Source organism: Protopterus annectens, chromosome 3.part1 (genome assembly GCF_019279795.1).
Source record: "Protopterus annectens isolate FY-2018-M chromosome 3.part1, PAN1.0, whole genome shotgun sequence".
Classification (NCBI taxonomy): Eukaryota; Metazoa; Chordata; order Ceratodontiformes; family Protopteridae; genus Protopterus; species Protopterus annectens.
In genome coordinates, this window is record NC_056732.1 from 1,699,618,472 (window position 1) to 1,699,638,201 (window position 19,730).

Below are 19,730 nucleotides of genomic sequence, written 5' to 3' on the forward strand. Positions count from 1 at the left end.
CAGCTAAACTTGCACATAAACCAAAAGGAGATGCTGGCAGTGAAGCATGCAATCGAGGCATTCAAATCATTCCTCCAGCAAGGACATCTGCTGATAAGGACAGACAACACCACGGTCATGTGGTACATAAACAAACAGGGAGGCACGCATTCCTACCCTCTATGCCGGATGGCAATGGATCTGTGGAACCTAGACCTGAATCTCAATATCCAGCTGCAGGCCAAATTCGTACCAGGAAAAGAGAATTCACTAGCAGACAGCTTAAGCAGAACTACCACGGATGCTCACGAATGGATGCTGCATCCAGACATCTTCAAACTCATAACAAAAAATTGGGGAATGCCAGAGATAGACCTGTTCGCCTCTCCACTCAACCACCAACTGAAGAAATTCTGCTCAAGGACATACCACCCACAAGCTTGGAGGGTGGACTCTCTCTCTTTCAGCTGGAATGCCCTAACAGTGTATGCATTTCCACCTCTCCCTTTGATGTACAAGGTTCTACTGAAGATCAGGGAGGAACAGCCAAAGGTGATACTAATAGCTCCGGACTGGCCAAGGCAACACTGGTATCCGCTACTGAGAAGCATGTCTCAGGCGAACTCATGGCCTCTACCCCTATGGCCTCTTCTTCTAATGCAGAACAATTTCAAGACCCTGCATCCAAACTTGAAAACACTGCAGCTAACTGCCTGGAAAATTGCTTAAAACCAAACCAAACGGTCTTTATCTCAGAGGGTCAAAGACATTATCGTGGAGGCTCGCAGACCCTCCACAAGGAAGACCTACTCAGCTAAATGGAAGAGATTCCTCATTTGGAGCACATCAAAGGGTACAGATGTCACAGTAGCAAACCTAGCACACATCCTAGAATACTTAGCAGAATTGTTCCACAATGGCCTGTCCTACTCTTCCATTAAGATTCATGCTTCAGCAATTTCAGCAGAATACAATATGGATCCTCCTGTCTTCTCTCACCCTCTTCTCAGACAATTTTTGAGAGGGATCAAAAATGTAAAACCTCCAAGGAGACCCCCTCTGCCTGCATGGGATCTCAATTTTGTGCTGGAAAAATTGACACTACCTCCTTTTGAACCAGCAGCATCAGCAGACTTACAGTTCTCATCTTGGAAAACTGCTTTCCTTCTGGCAATCACTTCAGCAAGAAGAGTATCTGAGTTACAGGCATTAATGGCAGTGCAGCCTTTCCTTATTTTTCACCAGGATAGAGTGTCTCTGAAAACCAATCCTACTTTCATGCCAAAGGTGGTATCCAGGGTATCCTTGAACCAAGCTATTCATTTGCCTACGTTCTTCCCTAACCCACAGAACAAGGGGAAAAACTTTGCACACCTTGGATGTACACAGACAACTACGCTACTATCTGGACAGAACTAAAACCAGCAGAAAAACTGACCAACTTTTTGTAGCATATGCAACTGGGGTGCAAGGAAAAGCAATTTCCAAACAGACAATTTCAAAATGGATAGGAAATTGCATTCGCTTTTGCTACTCTTTTCATGGAAAGACAGCTCCTGAAAATATCAGGCCCCATTCCACAAGAGCCACAGCCACCACTACAGCTTTCCTACGAGGGGTGGCTACCAAGGACATTTTAGAAGCTGCTACTTGGAGCTGCGTGCATACATTTGCCAAGCATTACAATCTACCTTTATACTCCAGATCCCGAGCAGGCTTTGCAACTGCAGTTTTACAGGGGATCTTAACTACACCATCCTTATCTTAGTACCTCCTCCCCCAGTTTGGCTATGGTATTCTACCCATATGTTATGACTGCAGATGCATCCTTGAAGGACATAATACAGTTTTGTACCTACCATAAATGTAGATGTCTGATAGGTATGCATCTGCAGTCAGGATTACCCACCCTCCTTCCCCTCTGTGGTATTCCTAGGGTGCTTACCCCTCTTTCAGCTAGCTGGGGGAATCTATTATGGTGTATTTGTTTGTTTGTATATATGTATATATATATTTTTTGCTACTGTTTGGAACATTCAACATTTATCCAAATTTAGCCTTCCTAGAGGGCACCTGGCATCTGGGGCAAGAAACACTGAGGAAAATGGCGTTGGCTGATGCCTTTATACCCCAGAAGCTCTGACGTCGGGGAAAGTGCGACATCAGCCGAGGCCAGACCCAGACTTTGGAATCCGGCCGACCGAAGGGCTGCCTGAGGCAGGACAACCCATATGTTATGACTGCAGATGCATACCTATCGGACATCTACATTTATGGTAGGTACAAAACTGATGTAATGGCGTCAGCTGCCTGTTTTTATACCCCATGACGACCTGACATCAGGGAAGAAGTGACCGCATCTGACACAGAAATACTAAGTCTCTGGTATTCAGGCCGACTAAGGGTTACCTGCAGGCAGATAACCCAAGTGTGATGACTGCAACAGTGAATACACTAACATATACATTTATGGTAAGTGTACACAACTGTACTTTTCCCACCCTTCAACTCCCTTGTCTCTCTCTGTCTCTCTGTCTCTCCTTCACTATCTGTATTACTCAGCCCTTTCTGGGCTATTGGTATTTACTTTTTACTGGTAGTGTTTTTTCCACCGTAACCTAGCTCCCTATTCGGGTGGCTACTGACATTTGGGGCAAGAAAAACTGATGTAATGGCGTTGGATGCCTGTTGTTATACCCCCTGATGACCTAACGTCAATCCTAGAGTGACAGCAATGATGCAGAAATACTAAGTCTCTGGGTCTCTGGCATTCAGGCCGACTGAGGGCTACCTGCAGGCAGATAACCCAAGTGCGATGACTGCAACAGTGAATACCCTCCAACATCTACATTTATGGTAAGTGTACACAACTGTACTTTCGCCTGTCAGACTCTAAATAATTCCTAAGAGGCACACTTTTTAAAAACCCCCGTTCAAAGGTCCCACTACTCTTTGGGACTTTAACTTGGTACTACAGGCCATAATACATTCCTCCTTTGAACCCTCTGCCGAATGTGATCTGAACTTTTTTGTCTTGGAAGACACTTTTTTGTAGCCATTACTTCTGCCAGAAGGATTTTAGAGCTCCAGGCCTTATCGTCTGAACCTTCCTTGTCTGACTTTCTATAAGGATAGGGTCTCTTTGTGAACCTCCTTTCTACCCAAGGTAGTATCAGAGACTTAACATTAATCAGACAATTAATTTACTGGTTTTGTTTTTTCCAGTACAAAGTTGGGTAAAGCAGTCAGCAAGATAACTGTGTAGCTGAAAGAATGCATTTCATTCATTTATAAGAATAAATTAACCTTGCCCGTCAAAGCACATTGTACAATTTATAAGAATAAATTAACCTTGCCCGTCAAAGCACATTGTACAAGGTTTATAGCCACTTCAGCAGTCTTCCAGTGTAGAGCTTCAATAGATGATGAATGTGCAGCAGCTGCTTGGGCTTTTCCCCATACCTTTATTACTCATTACAAACTGGACTATGTCTCTTGGGGAAGATCATCCTTTGGCTCGATGCTGCTCAGAAATATCCTTCTGGGAGTCCACCCAAGATTTTAGGGTTCCCTATTAAAGCAGCAAATGCTTAATATAGCGAACGCTGTTAAATCAAACCTTTTTATTCAAAACAGCGGAACACATAAAACAGCAACCCCCCCCAGGGAAAAAATCACTGGGCCAATTTTGGGACTTTGCTATTTCCTCCAGTGTGGTGTGATCTCGGAGTCGGTATATTTAAGTAGGGGGGGCGTAGGGGCACAGCCCTCCCCCCACACTTTTTTGTGTTTGGGGTTGTTTTATGGAGAAGTGATTGTATATACAGCGTTCACTGTTGTAATATAGACCCAGATTTTAGGTAGCTGGGGACTCTTGCCCCATCTGTCAAGGATAAAATGAAGATTGACAACATCAGATAAAGAAGTTGTGTACTCCACTATAATGTTCCATCTGTGTTGTCTATCTTCATTTATCCTGGACTTCCCTCCCTCCATCCCCTGACCTTTAAAGATTTTTTGGTGGAGTGGATTTCATATCCATGAATTGTTGTGGTTATTCAAGCATAGTAGATAAGGCTTCCATCTGGCTTACTTTTTTTATATGGGTTATATGTTTCTGTGCTTTCTGCAAACTCGATCAGATGTAATTGAGAGAGAGGGATTCTGGATATAGGTGAAGTTCTAGTTTTTGTCTGATATGAGCTGTAGTAATGGCAGAGTTGGTTCCGATATCAGAACTGGACCCCTCTGTCAAGGATAAATGGAGAGAACACAGATGGAACATTATGGTGAATACATAACTTTTTACTCTCTGTCTTTATGGGTTGCTCCTAACGACTGCTGTATGATGAGCAGTGGGCATGTAAATGAGCTAAATTGACACAGGCACTTAAAATGCAGGAAACTGGCTTCTAAGCCCTCTGGCCAATAAAATAACTATAGCTTTCTTATGCGTTTCCCAACTAAAATAGAACAGACCACCAACTACTGGCAATAGATGGAATATCCTAGCCCTCTTAGTGTAAAAACACCAAAAAAGATTGCTTGAAAAGTGTAATACTACCACAAAAACAACTTGGCAATTTCAAATGTAAGGGTCCTTTAAAATGATTTTAAAGTACAAAATCGACAAAGCAGTAGCACAGGATTAGTTCAGGTCTGTCTGAATGTGGGGAGGGCAACAAGCAGGTAGGACCTCAAGGGAAAATGCTGAGGAGACCATTTATAGAAAGGGAGTTGTACTCAACAGTAATACTGGTTTGCTTGGTGGGCACTCAGTGTTATGGAAGTATGGAAATCAGCTGGGGGAAAAGTGCATACATTGCTTATGTGACAGACGATAGCAATTAATGAGGGGGAGGAGGCAGGGACTCTGGAAGTCAGATTCTCTCTTATGGTACAGTCTTTTAAATCCACAACAGGAAAAGGGTGGGAGAGTTAGGGAAAAATTCAAGCTGCAGGAAGCAGACTAGCTAGAGAGGGATCCAATCAAAGCCAATATCTGAGCTCTAGTCCTATGACTGTGGTTACAGGTCAGTGATCCAGTATAGGTTAGAAATTCCCAAACCATCTTAATGTCTCAGTGGGGGCTGGGCTAAATGTAAAGAACAGGGGTAACCAGGAACAAAGTAAACCGAAAAGCACTGGAATGCAGTTTTTAAGCAGACGAATGATGAGCAGAATATAAGACTGCAGCAGGAAAACAGAATATAAACAGCTGTAAAAACAGTTAAGCTCCAGTTCCAGAACAAAATTCAGAATAGTGTCACTACTTCAGTCCCACCACAAACTAAGGCACACGAATAAAGGAGGCTCCACTCCCGCAGTAGTTCATAGTTCTGCCACAACTGCAGGTGAAATGAAGACAGAGGCCCCATATAGGGTTCAAAATACAGAGTTAGCTTTTACAAGTACTTCTACTCTGGAAAAAATACAGTAATAAATGAATAAGCGAGATTCAAATCCATGGAAGTACTACAAGACTATGGCCCCAGACAAGAAAGAAGAAAAACATTGTGAGAGGACAACTGGTACAGTTGTCTAGGTTGGTATCTGAAGACCAGTTTTTTGGAAGTGTGTGACTTATAAATGTTTTTAGACAGGGCATACCCACAGGCTTTGTTAGTTACTGAGAAGAGGTGAAGCTTGTTAAGCTTACATAGTGTCCATGCTTGATTAGAGATCCAATTAATTTTCCCATTTACAGGAAAGGAGAGTATGATTTTTCTTGAGTCATGGTGTTGGAATGCATTAGTACAAACATAGACATTAAGGAAATTTTTATAAGGAGTTTGGTCATTCGTCTTTATTACTTATGGGTTAAATAATAAACATGGAGATGTGCTCAGGTTTACCTTTTAAAAAAGAAAAAAAAAAATCTTAGAAGTTATGTTTGAGATCAACAAAAATATTAAGGGAAATGTTAATTGGAGTATGTACAGATGTGGATCCTGCAACCAGTGTAGGTATATTTTAGATAGGGAGAATGTTATTGTGGCAGGATATCCACACAGTATTGCTGCACTGATTGTTTTGATAGCTGTTGCAGTGCTTCTCTTGTCCTTGTTTTTACTTTGGTAAGGATCGGCAAACGTTTTGAAAAATTTATTAGCATTAATATACTGTAAAAGAAGCATTAATATACTGTAAAAGGCAATTTGTCCTATGCCTTTTGCAAGCACTCCAAGGACTATGTGCAGTTTAAAAAGTTCATTCTGGAAAAGGTAGTAGTAGTAGTTTTGAGGGAGGAACTTGTCCTGCCAGGCTTGAAGCCAGAGAACTTTATAACCCACCAAGCTTTAAAGATGAGATTTCAATAAGTAGCCTGACAACCTTTAAAAAGTGCTAAGTTATGAACTTCTTACTTAACATGTATGTGTGGTAATTGCAGATAATTTTTCAAGTTTTATTATAATGCGTTTTGTGTTGTATGGTCTGAAAATAAATTTTTTTGTGTTCACGTAATTATACCCACTGCCACCATATGGACAAAAAATTTTTATACATGAGGACGTGATGAGTGAGTATTCTCAACCCTAAAAAAATACCCAGCAATCAACGTGGTATCCCCGAAGTTTCAAATTAACCCACTAAACAAGTATAGTGATTCCAAAAACAAAACCGTGTAAGAAACTTCTCTGTATGGAAGATTTTCAGTCCATATATCTCTAGTTAATCACTCTATATTAATCAGATCAGACAATAGCAGCAGAAGTAGCGAACTTAAACTTGTCTTAAGTAAAAAAAAAAATAAATAAATAAAATAATAAAAATTATATAATTATACAGAATTACTAAGTATTCGAAAGTAATCCAAGCAAGACAGTCTGTTTCCAGTTGAAAATCCTTGATTAAGTACACAGACAAGCGATTCAAGTAAAACAAAAATAGAGTAATAGTTTCCTCACAAGCTTTCTAAATGTATATATATATATATATATATATATATATATATATATATATATATATATATATATACTTATACTTTTTATCAGGCAAGGGAGTGGTTTATTATGCTGTACAACAAAGTGTTATTGGTACATATGTTAAATTTGTTATTGGAACACATATTAAATTTAACATGTGTACCAATATCACTTTGTTGTACAGCACAATAAACCACTCCCTTGCCTGATAAAAAGTATGCGTGTATATGTATGTGTATATATATATATATATATATATATATATATATATATATATATATATGTTTAGAAAGCTTGTGAGGAAACTATTACTCTATTTTTGTTTTACTTGGATCGGCTTGTCTGTGTACTTAAAGGATTTTCAACTCGAAACAGACTGCCTTCCTTGGTTGGATTACTTTCGATTACTTAGTAATTCTGTGCAATTATATATTTTTTTATTATTTTATTTGACTTCAGACGAGTTTAAGTTTGCTACTTCTACTATTGTCTGATCTGATTAATATATAGTGATTAACTAGAGATATATGGACTGAAAATTTTCCATATAAAGAAGTTTCTTACACTGTTTTATTCTCAAGTCTAAAACCCTTTTTTGTATGCTTCCAGTTCACACCCATACCTCCTTACAGCATCCAGAACTTTTTTAGTCTAATTTCTTTAAGTGAATTGCCAGATAAGGCAGTATTGTAAAAGGCAAGAGTTTTTAACAAAATAACACTGAGATTGTTAGCCTATGATGACTTGCAGTGGAGAAGTTGATCTTTGTTTGCTTCTTATTTTTATTTATTTATTTTATTTTACATTTGTTAACTGGGAGAGTCCAACTGGATTACAAGTCCATTTTCAGTGGAGGCCCGGGGATAAAAGCTCCAAGAGAACAATTTTGTACAAAACATAGTTTTAAGGACAGACTTTTGACATGCAATTTCCATATTGAAGAGACTTTGACATACATATTAAGTAACAGGATACATTCGTTCTCTACAATATAATGTAAAATTTTAGAAGATATTCCTAAGTTTAGGATTTCTGCGATAGATTTGCTATCAGAGTAAAAGCAGAGAGACGCAGAGAATAAGGATCCGAGAGAGCAGATGATGCTTGCTATAGCTGAGAAGGATAACAAATTGATTCACTATTTGACTCTATTTTTCATATTTATGTTCATATATTTTCATAACTACAAGGCCTATATTTTATTGAGGTATGTAGTGTGAAACGCCAATGTGGGACAGTACAATTCACTGAAAATGCTGGTTTATATCGCGCTATACTGTTAGTAATTATGAAAATGAACAATATTTCCATATATACTTAAAAACCTAGTGTCTTACAAACTGTTGAATGACATTAGGTGAAATCTTGGATATCGTTAAAGAAAATTGCCTTTAATATTTGCACTGTAAGCTGCATATCTTGAGAGAGCACTCTTGTCACCAACTTCCTTCACAGTGTGGGGCCTGTGATCACTACATCCAACCCCAGTACTGCAAGAGCTCTGCCACAAGGACCAACTCCCAAATGTTTTCACTTAAAATTTAATCTTTGTACAATGTAAGCAAATTTAACTTGAAGAACCTTGCTGTGTGTTAACTTAAACTAATCAAATATGTGCCTGCTTATGTTGGAAATTGGCTTTAACAGCCCCCCCTGCTAAAGAGTAGTCCTTCCAGTCTAAGCACCACTTACTAAGTTGGCCACTGTCCTTTCTCTTGACCAGTAGATTACACTGTATATGCCAGTTATTTAGTCTTCTGGCTTGACAGTTTTTTGCATTCAGGAAATGAAAGAAAACCTGTTCTGCTTTGTTTACCTCTCTGTTAATTGCTTTGTATTGGCTATAAACTGATTATTTTCTGTTATGATTTGACCAGGGGGTAGAAGTCTGCTAGGCTTTGCTTTGCAGTTTTGTTCCACACGCTATTGTAACCCTGCAATGGTCAACCCTCAACCACAGTAATCTAACTTTTGCTGAATAATTGTTTGAAGCAAGAAGTAAAATTAATGTAGCCTATATTACCCAGCATTAAGCCTGATGTTCTCACTGTAACTGAAACTTGGCTTAAATCCATCATAAAGTACTCTGAAAGTATACTGCTCAGCTTCATTATCATTCATAATGACTTGATAAAGAGGTAAGGCAGTGGTATTGCTTTAATATTGGCCAACTACTACCACATTTCCCTTGCAACAAACCATTGCCTAATTCATTTCAGCAGAGCTTCTTAGTAGTTTCCTGAAATTAAACAATTAAAAACAAATATGTATTCCTGTTTACATTCCTCCTTGCAATAATACAGCGATACTGGAAGATGCCCTACATTGGATATCCATAACAATTCAACAGGAAAAAAATACTACTAGGTGAAGTGAATGTCAATTGGTTGGACATAAACTGCAACTCCCATAAATCTAGAGTGAACTTGTTTGGTTTCACACAAGTAATTAATAGTCCCACACAGCAAGACCTCAAATTTCATGTTAGACTGGATCCTAGTATCAGACCCTAGCAAATACACCACCTCCGATACAAATGTCTGACTGTCCGTGATCATCTCTCAACCTGTACAACCAGACATCTGGCATATCCAGTTAAACATGTTTATAAAACACACAACCTTTCCAAGTTTAACCCAGAAATGTTAATTTCTACCGTGTCATCTTTTAACTGTAACTTCCTAATAATCCTCCTCTTAGATGATGCTGTAAATGAGTTCTGTACAACTTTTCAGAATATCCTAAATAGCCTTGTAACCTTGCACCTCTTAGAAGGAACAGACTAAAAACAGATTTGGCAAACACTTTGGCTATCCAAAAAGAGTAGACTGGTAATGCAGGATAGAGAAAAAGCATGGACAGAATGGCACAAATGTAAAACACCACAATATCTTAAACTTCAGACTACTTCACAGTTGTACTAAAACAAATTAATGAAGACAGAAAAATACTATACTGTAATAATGTTCAGAATAATAGCAAACAGAACCCTAAGAAATTCTGGACAGCCATTAAAGAAAGCCTGCATTCTGACCACAGTTCATCCCTAACCCCTCTCCCAGTAACTCACTGCTTGAAACCGCAATACTGTTCAACTCTGTTTCATAGATAGTGTAGCATCCAATATCTAATCTTAACCCTGTCCAGCAGCCATGTGTCACCATATCCACTTTCATCTTCAAACCTGTGCCCACATCCTAAACTTAAATCAAGCTCTACTTCAGCTGATTAAAATATACCAGTCCAGGAATTCCACATTCCCTCTCTGAAAAAAGTCACACATTATCCCTTTGCACAAAGGAAGAAGTGCAACAGACATTACTAACTTTAGACCTTTAGCAGTCTTATTCCCAACCCAAAATACTCAAAAAAAATGTATTCAAAAACAATTGCTAAACTATCTCCTACAGTCAGAGCTCCTGCCCCCACACAACATGATTTTCATCCTTCCATTTGTCAAGGTTACAGATTGCAGTGGGAGGAAATTCCTCCTTTCTAGGGGGTCATTCATCATTCTTCATATTAAATTCTCATTTCCTCCGGTTCATCACACGCTGTACCAAGGAGTGATACAACTAGTTCTTCCCTCCCAAGTGAGAATAGTTTTTTATTAGAGGATGTTCCTTGTGCCAGAGAAAGAAGATGCTTGGAGATCAGTTCTGGATCTTTCTTTCCTGAAGTCGTTTGCGATCATGCCCAAATTCACAATTATGTGACATCTGGAAGTATCGGACAAAATAACTAATAATTAACTTGGAGTGTTTAATCTGATACTTCCAGGTGCCCTGTTTGAGTTTGTCTGGTGTGTTTCAAGGCTCATATTCCTTCTCTTTTGTAAATTCAAAATTGTTACTTCACAGCTTGTTACATCTTCCTCTTTCAAGTATCTTGGTAACACTAGATATAAAAGATGCTTTTCACATACCTAGGCTGCAAGTGAAGTCTTAACACTGCACACCAGTGTTTGGACTTCATTTCGTTTCAGGTAAGATCTAGTGCAAAAACGGATATAAAAATGTAGTATGTTTTAAACTGCAGGAAAATACTCTGCTTTAGTCCTTAAACTATAATTTGGCAGCTTTTTTCATGTGTGTGTGACAGCTTGCACTCTCCAGGTGTTTTCATTCCTCTTGCTTTGCACAAAAAAACACCACTATCTTTCTTTAGTCTGTGTTTCCGTAATTTATTTGCTTCTGTCCAAGTTGCATTGATGGATACTCTCAATGAATGTGATGTGCATTTCTGAAAACGCATTAATATTATCCCGGATGTTAGGACTGGGCAGTGTTTAGCCACGAAGGTGAAGATCTGCCAAAAGAATGCATGCCTAACTACTTTGTGATCTCCACAGCCGTAGATTATTATTCCTGAATTAAGTATTTTCTTTCCCATACTGCATCATATTTACAGATTGATGGAAAAAATGTTGCGATCTTTTCTTACACTGCAGTGTTACAAGGCAAGGGAGTACTTTGTTACCCTTTCAGTACTATTCCTTGAATTGCTTCTCAGAAACATCTAGTTTTAATATATGTGAAAATGAATTTAGAATGTGTACATAACTACAAGAAAGGGTAGTGTAGGAGAATTATTAGTTTTGTAGCAGAGGGGATGGTTATGAAGAACTAAATGAAAGGAAAAGTGAATGAATTAAATAAAAAAAAATATGAGTGATCAGATATTCATGTGTGCATGCATGTGGAAAATCTCGTGCTGAGCAAGTTACCTGTAAAGAGTACTATGGAATATAAGGCTTAGGAAGGGAAACCTACACTGAAAGATCGTAATGTAGAAGGAGATGCTAAACCTGTGATGTGAGAGTGTTCAATCTCACCTTTGTTCTTACACATGGGTTCGGAGCCGATCCTCGGCTCCGTGCCGGCCGACTGCAAGCTCTGCATCGAGAAGAAGCTCGAAGACATGTAATACCCACAATCCCCCTCTGCCATTACCTCAGATCTAGTTTGCCGCTGCTGCAGTACGCATCGCTGGAGACTAGCTCGGGGCTGTTCAGATAAGATTTTTATCTATTCTGTACTAATTTCAGAAAGTTTCTTTAAATTCTAGTTACTTAAGTAAGAGTAGGTGTGTCAGTGTCAGAATTCTCTATACTTAGAATAAGTTAACTTGTTAACTTTCGAGTTAGAGTTTTCGGGGCCTACCCCTTCTTGGACTTGTGATTAAAACCTTTGTAGACTTGCCCTTTTGGCAGTTATAACTGAATTAGACTTCGGTTTCGACTTCTTTGACTAAAAACTTGTGGTAGTCTTGTTTTTAGCTTTATCACGGATTTGACATTTATTACTGGATTGGACTTTTTACTGGACTGGACTGTCTTTTCATTGTTAATATGTCTGAAAAGATGAAATCTGGTTTTAAACGTTGCCAGTGTGGCCAAAAAATGTCGGTCACAGACAACCACAGTTCCTGTGTCTACTGTCTTGGCCCTCTCCACTTACAAGAGGACTGCTCTATTTGTCACTCTTTTAGTGGGAGGGTCATGACATATAGGCGCAGGAAACTGATGGATAGAGGATTGCTGAAACCCTCTTTCCAAGAGGCTTTGGATGCTTCAGACCAGGCATCCAAGTCTTGAAGGGGTCGAAGGCGTCGGAGCCAAAGACATCGGCTCCGAGCTCTTGAGTCTAGTTGGATCACCGGTTCCACAGACTTGGGCGAGTGTTCAACTGTTGGCAGTTTCCGAGCCTCGAGTCTTGGAACCGGTGACGGAGCTCCCTCCACCGACTCTATTGAGGTCGGCTCCGTCTTCGATCCCTTCGACTCGTTCTTCTAGAGCCCTTTCCGACACCGACGTGGACCGTGTGGTGCAGAAACTTATGGAGCATACGGCCCTGTCCAAGCTTATTTCGGTCTCCTCTCAGTTGATGTCGAGACTTGAAGGCCTGCCACTATCTCCATCTGTTCCTCCTCCGAGACCTGTTCAGTCTTCGGAGCCGGAAGAAGCTGACCTGATGATTGTGGAGCCCTCGGTGCCAGAACCGTCTTTTTCTCGGTCGGCACCGTTTACCTCGACTCCATCCGATCCGGTACCGGAGTCTCGGGCCCGAAGATCTGTCCTTGGTTCCGGGACCGAGAGTCGGACCGATGTTTCGGTTCCGACTCTCCCTCTCGGGGCCTCGGCACGGATCGATTCGGTTCCGTCCTCTGGGTCGGTGCCTTCGGCTCCTGTTTCGGGGATTCTTCCCATTTCTTCGGAACCGGGAGATACCTCGACTCGGGACCCGGGGGCCTTCGACCTCATGAGGAAGGTGTTGTCTACTCAGACAACCACATCAGCAGGTACAGCTTCTCCTCCCCGCAAAGGACCGTTATCCTCCTCTGCACCCACGGCCACGTCCAAGCGTCGGGCACCAGTGTCTCAGCCACCCCTGGAGGGTGCCCCCTCTTCCTCGGAGGCTTCTTGGATGCTCCCCACGAAGAAGTTCCTAGGAAAAGACTGTGTAAGAGGAGACACTTGGATTCTCCACAAGAATCCTTGACATCTGATACTGACTTAGATGAGTCAGAAGGGTCCCCTAAGTCACCTTCAGAGGATGTCTCCTTGCTGACATCTTGGAGATCCTTAAACAGAGAGGTGACTGGCAAGCCCTCCCCCCTTCTGAGGATGAGTCAGTTTTGCTGAAGGCATTTGGTGCCCGTCCTTCCTCCTCCTGGGTCACTCCGCCCTTTGATGAGTTAATGGAATTAATTGCTCGAAGGGCGTGGGAGACTCCTGACACGGTGGAACCTGTCCCTAGGAAGCCAAATAAGTACATCACGGCACCACAGGACAAAGCTTACCTTACCAAAGGAGTTCCGGTAGACGCCATGGTGGTGGCAGCGGCCACGAAAAAGGAGATGTCGGAGTCTTCCTCATCTGTCCATCCGCCTAACAAAGATTCTAGGACCATGGACAGATACGGAAGCGCATTTTCAGTTCAGCGGCTTTCTCTATGCGTTCCCTGAACTATTTAACCCATTTTACACGTTTACAGAGGGATCTAGTCAAAGAGTTGGGAGATACCCTCCAGGGTGCTACAGATGCCGCTGTCTCAGAGAAAGTTACAGCGCATCTCAACACCCTTACGTCCATTGTGAACTCGTCCATGAGGCTGATATCCTATGCAGCCGAAGGATCGAGTAGGGCAGCGGCTTCAGCGATTGCTCTTCGTAGGCAATCCTGGATGCGCTTATGTTCGTTTGCGGAAGCCTTCAAGTCTTCCTTTACTAACGCCCCATTTGATGGAGCCACACTTTTTGGCCCTAAAGTAAAGGAGGCCCTTACCCGGTGTGAACAGGAGGGAAAGACTCTGTCTGCTGTCGGAGTCCGTTTTTCCACCCCTTCCAGACCGTACTCCAAAGGGCAACGTGGTGGGAAAATGTGGTTTCGTAAACCCCAAGGGTCTTTTCCAAACACACAGGGTGATGCCCCCTCTAGAGGCAGAGGGGGGGGCAGAGGTGGAAGACGCGCCCCTGGCGGCAGAGGGGGTCCGCAAAACCAAGGTGACAGGGATAACCTCCCTGGCAAACCTTTTCAGCACTCCTGAGAGGAGGCCCGACTGTCCTGCTCTGGAGGCAGTCGGGGTCGCATAGCTTTATACTCTCAGGCCTGGCAAAACCTTTCTTCAGACAATTGGGTAAAAAGCATTGTTACCAGAGGTTACAAAATCCCGTTTCTATCCACCCCATTCCAAAGAGAAAACTCCCAGATGTACCACCCCATCTGCGAGACCCAGCAGCTACAGAAATTTCAAAGCTGCTAAAAAAAGAGTCATCCAACCAGTCCCAGCGGACCAAATAGGATTCGGAACTTACTCAAGGTTCTTTTTAGTTCCAAAGAAAACAGGGGACTGGAGGCCAATTCTGGACCTAAGTCATCTCAACACCTTTGTCAAGAAGGAAAAGTTCCGAATGGTCACGCTTCAATCGATCCTTCCATTCTTACGGAAGGACGACTGGATGTGCTCAATAGATCTGAAGGACGCATACTACCACATCAAAATGGCCAGGGCGTCCAGAGATCACTTGCGCTTCCGGCTGGGAGCCAGTCACTATCAGTTTCGAGCCCTGCCCTTTGGTCTGACCACAGCCCCCAGGGTCTTCACCAAATGCATGGCAGTATACAACAAAAAAATTGTTTTATGCCTACACCTTGGATTCGTGTTTCTAAAAGAAGGGAACTGTTGCTGTTTCATTGACTGTGTCATATTGATTGCTCAGGAACTTTGAATTGTTCATTGCTTTTCTTTTTTCGTGGTGGGAGCACCTGGTTGTTATCATCAAATGCATGGCAGTGGTAGCGTCTCATCTGAGGCGCCTAGGATTCCAGGTGTTTCCGTATCTGGACGACTGGCTCCTGTCTGCCACCACCAGGCGTCAACTGATGCATGCCAGGGATTACTCCCTACAACTTTGCACACACCTTGGCATTTCAGTAAATTTCGAAAAATCTTTGCTACAGCCATCACAGCATATCTTATTCATAGGAGCGGAATTAGATACTCGTCAGTTAGTTCTAAAACTTCCGACAGAAAGAATAGTAGCACTTCAATTCAACATTTCCCTTCTGCTGTCGTCCAGGAAATCCCCAGCAAAAATTGTTTTGAAAGTTCTGGGTCTCATGGCAGCTTCTCTCATAGCAATACCATTGGGAAGACTGCACATGAGAGTGCTACAATGGCTTCTATTTGCACAATGGTCATTCCAACAACTTCCACTGACTCACGAAATATTGATAACGAAAACATGCAAATCACACCTAAGGTGGTGGTTACAGACTTGCAACCTATCCGGCGGAAGACCATTTGTGCTACCCACACCGTCAGCAACGATAACCACGGATGCTTCCCTGATAGGGTGGGGGGGCATCTTTCAGGGACAGACAGTCCAAGGCGAATGGACCAATCTGGAGTACAATCTGCACATCAATGTTCTGGAGTTGAGGGCAGTGTTTTTGGCGTTGCAACACTTTGCTCCCCTTCTTCCTCCAGGGACCGTTGCAGTTCAGACAGACAACATGTCCGTAGTCTGGTACATAAACAAGCAAGGGGGAACCAGGTCCTACCAACTATGCAGAGAGGCCATGAGAATTTGGCAATGGGCAGAGTCCACCGGTCGCTTTCTGATCGCAACGCACATCCCGGGGTCATCCAACGTCATAGCCGACAGGCTGAGCAGGGCAATACTATTGCCTCACGAGTGGTCCCTCAAACAGTCAGTTGCGGAAAAGATTTTTCGCAAATGGGGCCAGCCTACCTGCGATCTGTTTGCGTCTCCAATGAACGCCAAATGCAGGAGCTACTTTGCCCTATTACCCCCTCCAGGGGAAGTCCCAAGGGACGCGCTGGTGCACGATTGGCCCCCGGGTCTCCTATATGCTTTTCCTCCATTTCCCCTTATTGCAAAGTTTCTGCAGAAAGCAAACAACCTTCAGAGGACTATAATTCTCATTGCTCCGTTCTGGCCTCGTCAAATTTGGTTCCCCTTTCTCTTGCATCACCGCATTCGGGGACCTTGGATGCTGGACCCAGAGCCAGATCTACTGACTCACTCGTCAGGAGTTCCTCACCCATCCCTGGAATCTCTCCATCTAGCAGCTTGGCTGCTCCGCTTCCCTTTTTAGCCAGGTCAATTCCCCTTACATCGGCGGTTCAAGATATTTTGGTAGCTTCTCATAAAGTTTCCACTACAAAGACTTATACTAGTAAATGGAAACGTTTTGTCTTCTGGGCGGAGTCACATCAGTTGGACCCTGTTACAGCTCCGTTGAATAAGGTCTTAGAATTTCTAACCAAATTATTTCAGGAAGGAGCTTCTCTGGCTACCTTAAGAGTACAGTTGGCTGCCATTTCTAGCTATCATATAGAAGAAAGTGGTGCACCTATTATGGCTCACAGACTCTGTAAAGCCTTTTTAAAAGGTTCCTTTCATATCAGACCACCAGTCAGAAGCCCGACATCACCGTGGAATTTAAATTTGTTGCTCTCTAAATTGATGCTACCACCCTTTGAACCAGCTTCAAGTTGCACTTTGAAATTTTTGTCATGGAAAACATTATTTCTAGTGGCTATTACATCGGCTAGGCGGGTGTCTGAGCTGCAGGCCCTTACGGTCAAACATCCCTATTTAATTTTTCATTCTGACAGAGTATCCCTACGCACTAATCCATCCTTTCTTCCCAAAGTTTGTTCTACTAGTAATATTAATCAGTCCATTGAATTACCCACCTTCTTTAAAGACCACTCTAATAAATTAGAGTATATGTTGCACAAACTGGACGTCCGTAGACAACTCAGATTTTATTTAGATAGAACAAAAGATCACAGGAAATCTGATCAGCTATTTATAGCTTTTGCTGACAGCAGAAAGGGTCTTGCAGTTACGAAACGAACTCTTTCTAAGTGGCTAACTGATTGTATCATTTATGTTTATGAAAATTCTGATCAAACATTATCAGCAAAACCCAGAGGACATTCTACCAGATCAATTTCTACATCTTTGGCTCATGCAGCTCGTTTACCTTTAGACATCATTTGTGCGGCTGCTACTTGGGCTAAACCTCATACATTTATCTCTCATTACAAAGTGGACAGGGTTTCTAGGGATAGGGCAACCTTTGGTTCCACTGTGCTCAAGAACGTTCTCCCTTGAGTTCCTCAGGATCATGGAGCTAGGGACGCTACCCATGTGTAAGAACAAAGGCGAGATTGAACACTCTCACATAAAGAAGTTATGTCCTTACCATAACGTTCCATGTGGAGTGTTCATCTGCTGGTTATTACACTCCCACCCTTCCCACCCTTAGGAAGAACGTTCGATTTGGTGCCTGGTCTGGAGTATTCTCCTTCTGCTGTTGCAGTGTTGGTGTTGCTATCATACCCTTGGTATGTTTGTATAGATATAATTATGTATATAGTTTGGCATGTATGCGTGATTGTTGTCTGGTTTGCTTGCAAACTAGATCTGAGGTAATGGCAGAGGGGGATTGTGGGTATTACATGTCCTCGAGCTTCTTCTCGATGCAGAGCTTGCAGTCGGCCGGCACGGAGCCGAGGATCGGCTCCGAACCCATGTGTAATAACCAAGGCGAGATGAACACTCCACATGGAACGTTATGGTAAGGACATAACTTCTTTTTAATGAATGTAGTAGAGTTGGTCGATTTTGAGGAAGTGTATAAGGGTGTATAAAAAGATACATACTCATTTCTATTAAATTATTTTAAGTGGAATATAGGAAAGGAAGGTACAAGGATACAGAAGAAAGTTCATTATTTTATCAGGATCATGGTTTGTTGAGATATAAAGAAGTTAAGATTATTCAAAAGAAAATTGAAGTTATGGCTAATGGGTAAAAAAAATTGCGTTGAATAAAATGTTTCCAAATATGTAAAACATTTGGTTTCATTAGAATTCTGTTATGATAAACAGTTTTCTCAGAGGTTGCCTTCTGGAGAGAATGGAAGTCTGTTTCTGAGTGTGACAGTGGTGTAGAGAAGACTAATATGGGACAGCCTGAACCTAGAGAAGCAATGGACAACACTATGCTGATTACCATGTTGGAAGGGTCCAGCATACTCGCACAAGTCCTGAGAGATGTGGGCGGGACAGGAACCGGTGTGCTGTCAAGAAGCCTTACGGAATGAGTTTTTTTTTTTTTTTTTAACTGCGAGAGCCTGAGTGACATTCAGCAGATAGGTTTGTCATTAGATTCCAAAAAACAAATTAATGAAGACAAAAAAATACTATACTGTAATAATGTTCAGAATAATAGCACTTATTTAACTGCCATGAGCACTGTTGAGGTGTTGTGTAATCCAGATGAAATATCAAGGAGTGATGCAGTGATGTCTGCAATGTTTGAGATGCAAGAAGCAAAAGCGAGACAAGTGTGCTAGCTGTGATGCTGTGCAGAAGTGCCACAGACTGAAAACCATTTAAAATCTTTGACCACCAAGCAAGCAGGAACATTATTTTTTGGGCAAACTGCTGAACCCATTAAAGATGTTTTCTTTAAAGAGCTATTTATCCCCTGGATGCCCATATTCTCTAGCCACTACACCCTGCTCCCAAATCCCCTTTAACTTCAAGCCCATTTGCACATCTTTGGTCTGAAAATTACTTAAAAAAAAAACTAAAGCCTACCACCCTGTCGACTCATCCTCCTCCCTGTAGAATATCTACAAAAAGCTGCAGATGCCATAGCATACCCCATTACTATCCTGATAGAACTATAACTGAAGTGTCCATTCCTCCCTCCGTCTGGGATTACTATCCTGATCAATAGAACTGTAACTGAAGCATCCATTCTCTCCGTCTGGAAGATATCCCATGTCATCCCACTCCCTAAAGGGGGCAGCTCTACTGAACTTTCAGACTATAGATCCATAGCTATTCTGTCACCCTTGGTGAAACTTATGGAAAAATGCATCCACAATCAACTCCTGAACTATCTTGTCCATAATAATCTTCTAGTCAACACCCAGCATGGCTTTAGACCATTCCATAGTACAACCTCAGCCTTCCTCTCCTTCTCTAATGTCATTAACCAACACCGAAACAATAATATATTTTCCTCTGCTATCTTTCTTGATCTTTCAAAAGCCTTTGATATGGTAAACCACCAACTACTCAACACCTTGAAATCCATTTCCCTAGAGAACAGGCCATCCAGTGGTTTCAGTCATATCTCAGTGGTAGACAACATGCTGTCCTATGGCAGAGCAAACTATCCACCCTTTTACACATCACCCTCGAAGTACCCCAAGGCTCCATACGAGGTCCACTATTTTTCATTTTCATCAATGATTTGGATAAGGTCATCCCA

General features: G+C 41.8%; 1 protein-coding gene across 1 annotated transcript in view; it reads left to right on the forward strand.

Moving 5' to 3' along the window:
* Positions 1-19,730, forward strand: part of DGAT1 (diacylglycerol O-acyltransferase 1) — a gene marked incomplete in the record, with an annotated part of 1,335,127 nt that overhangs the window by 369,454 nt on the left and 945,943 nt on the right.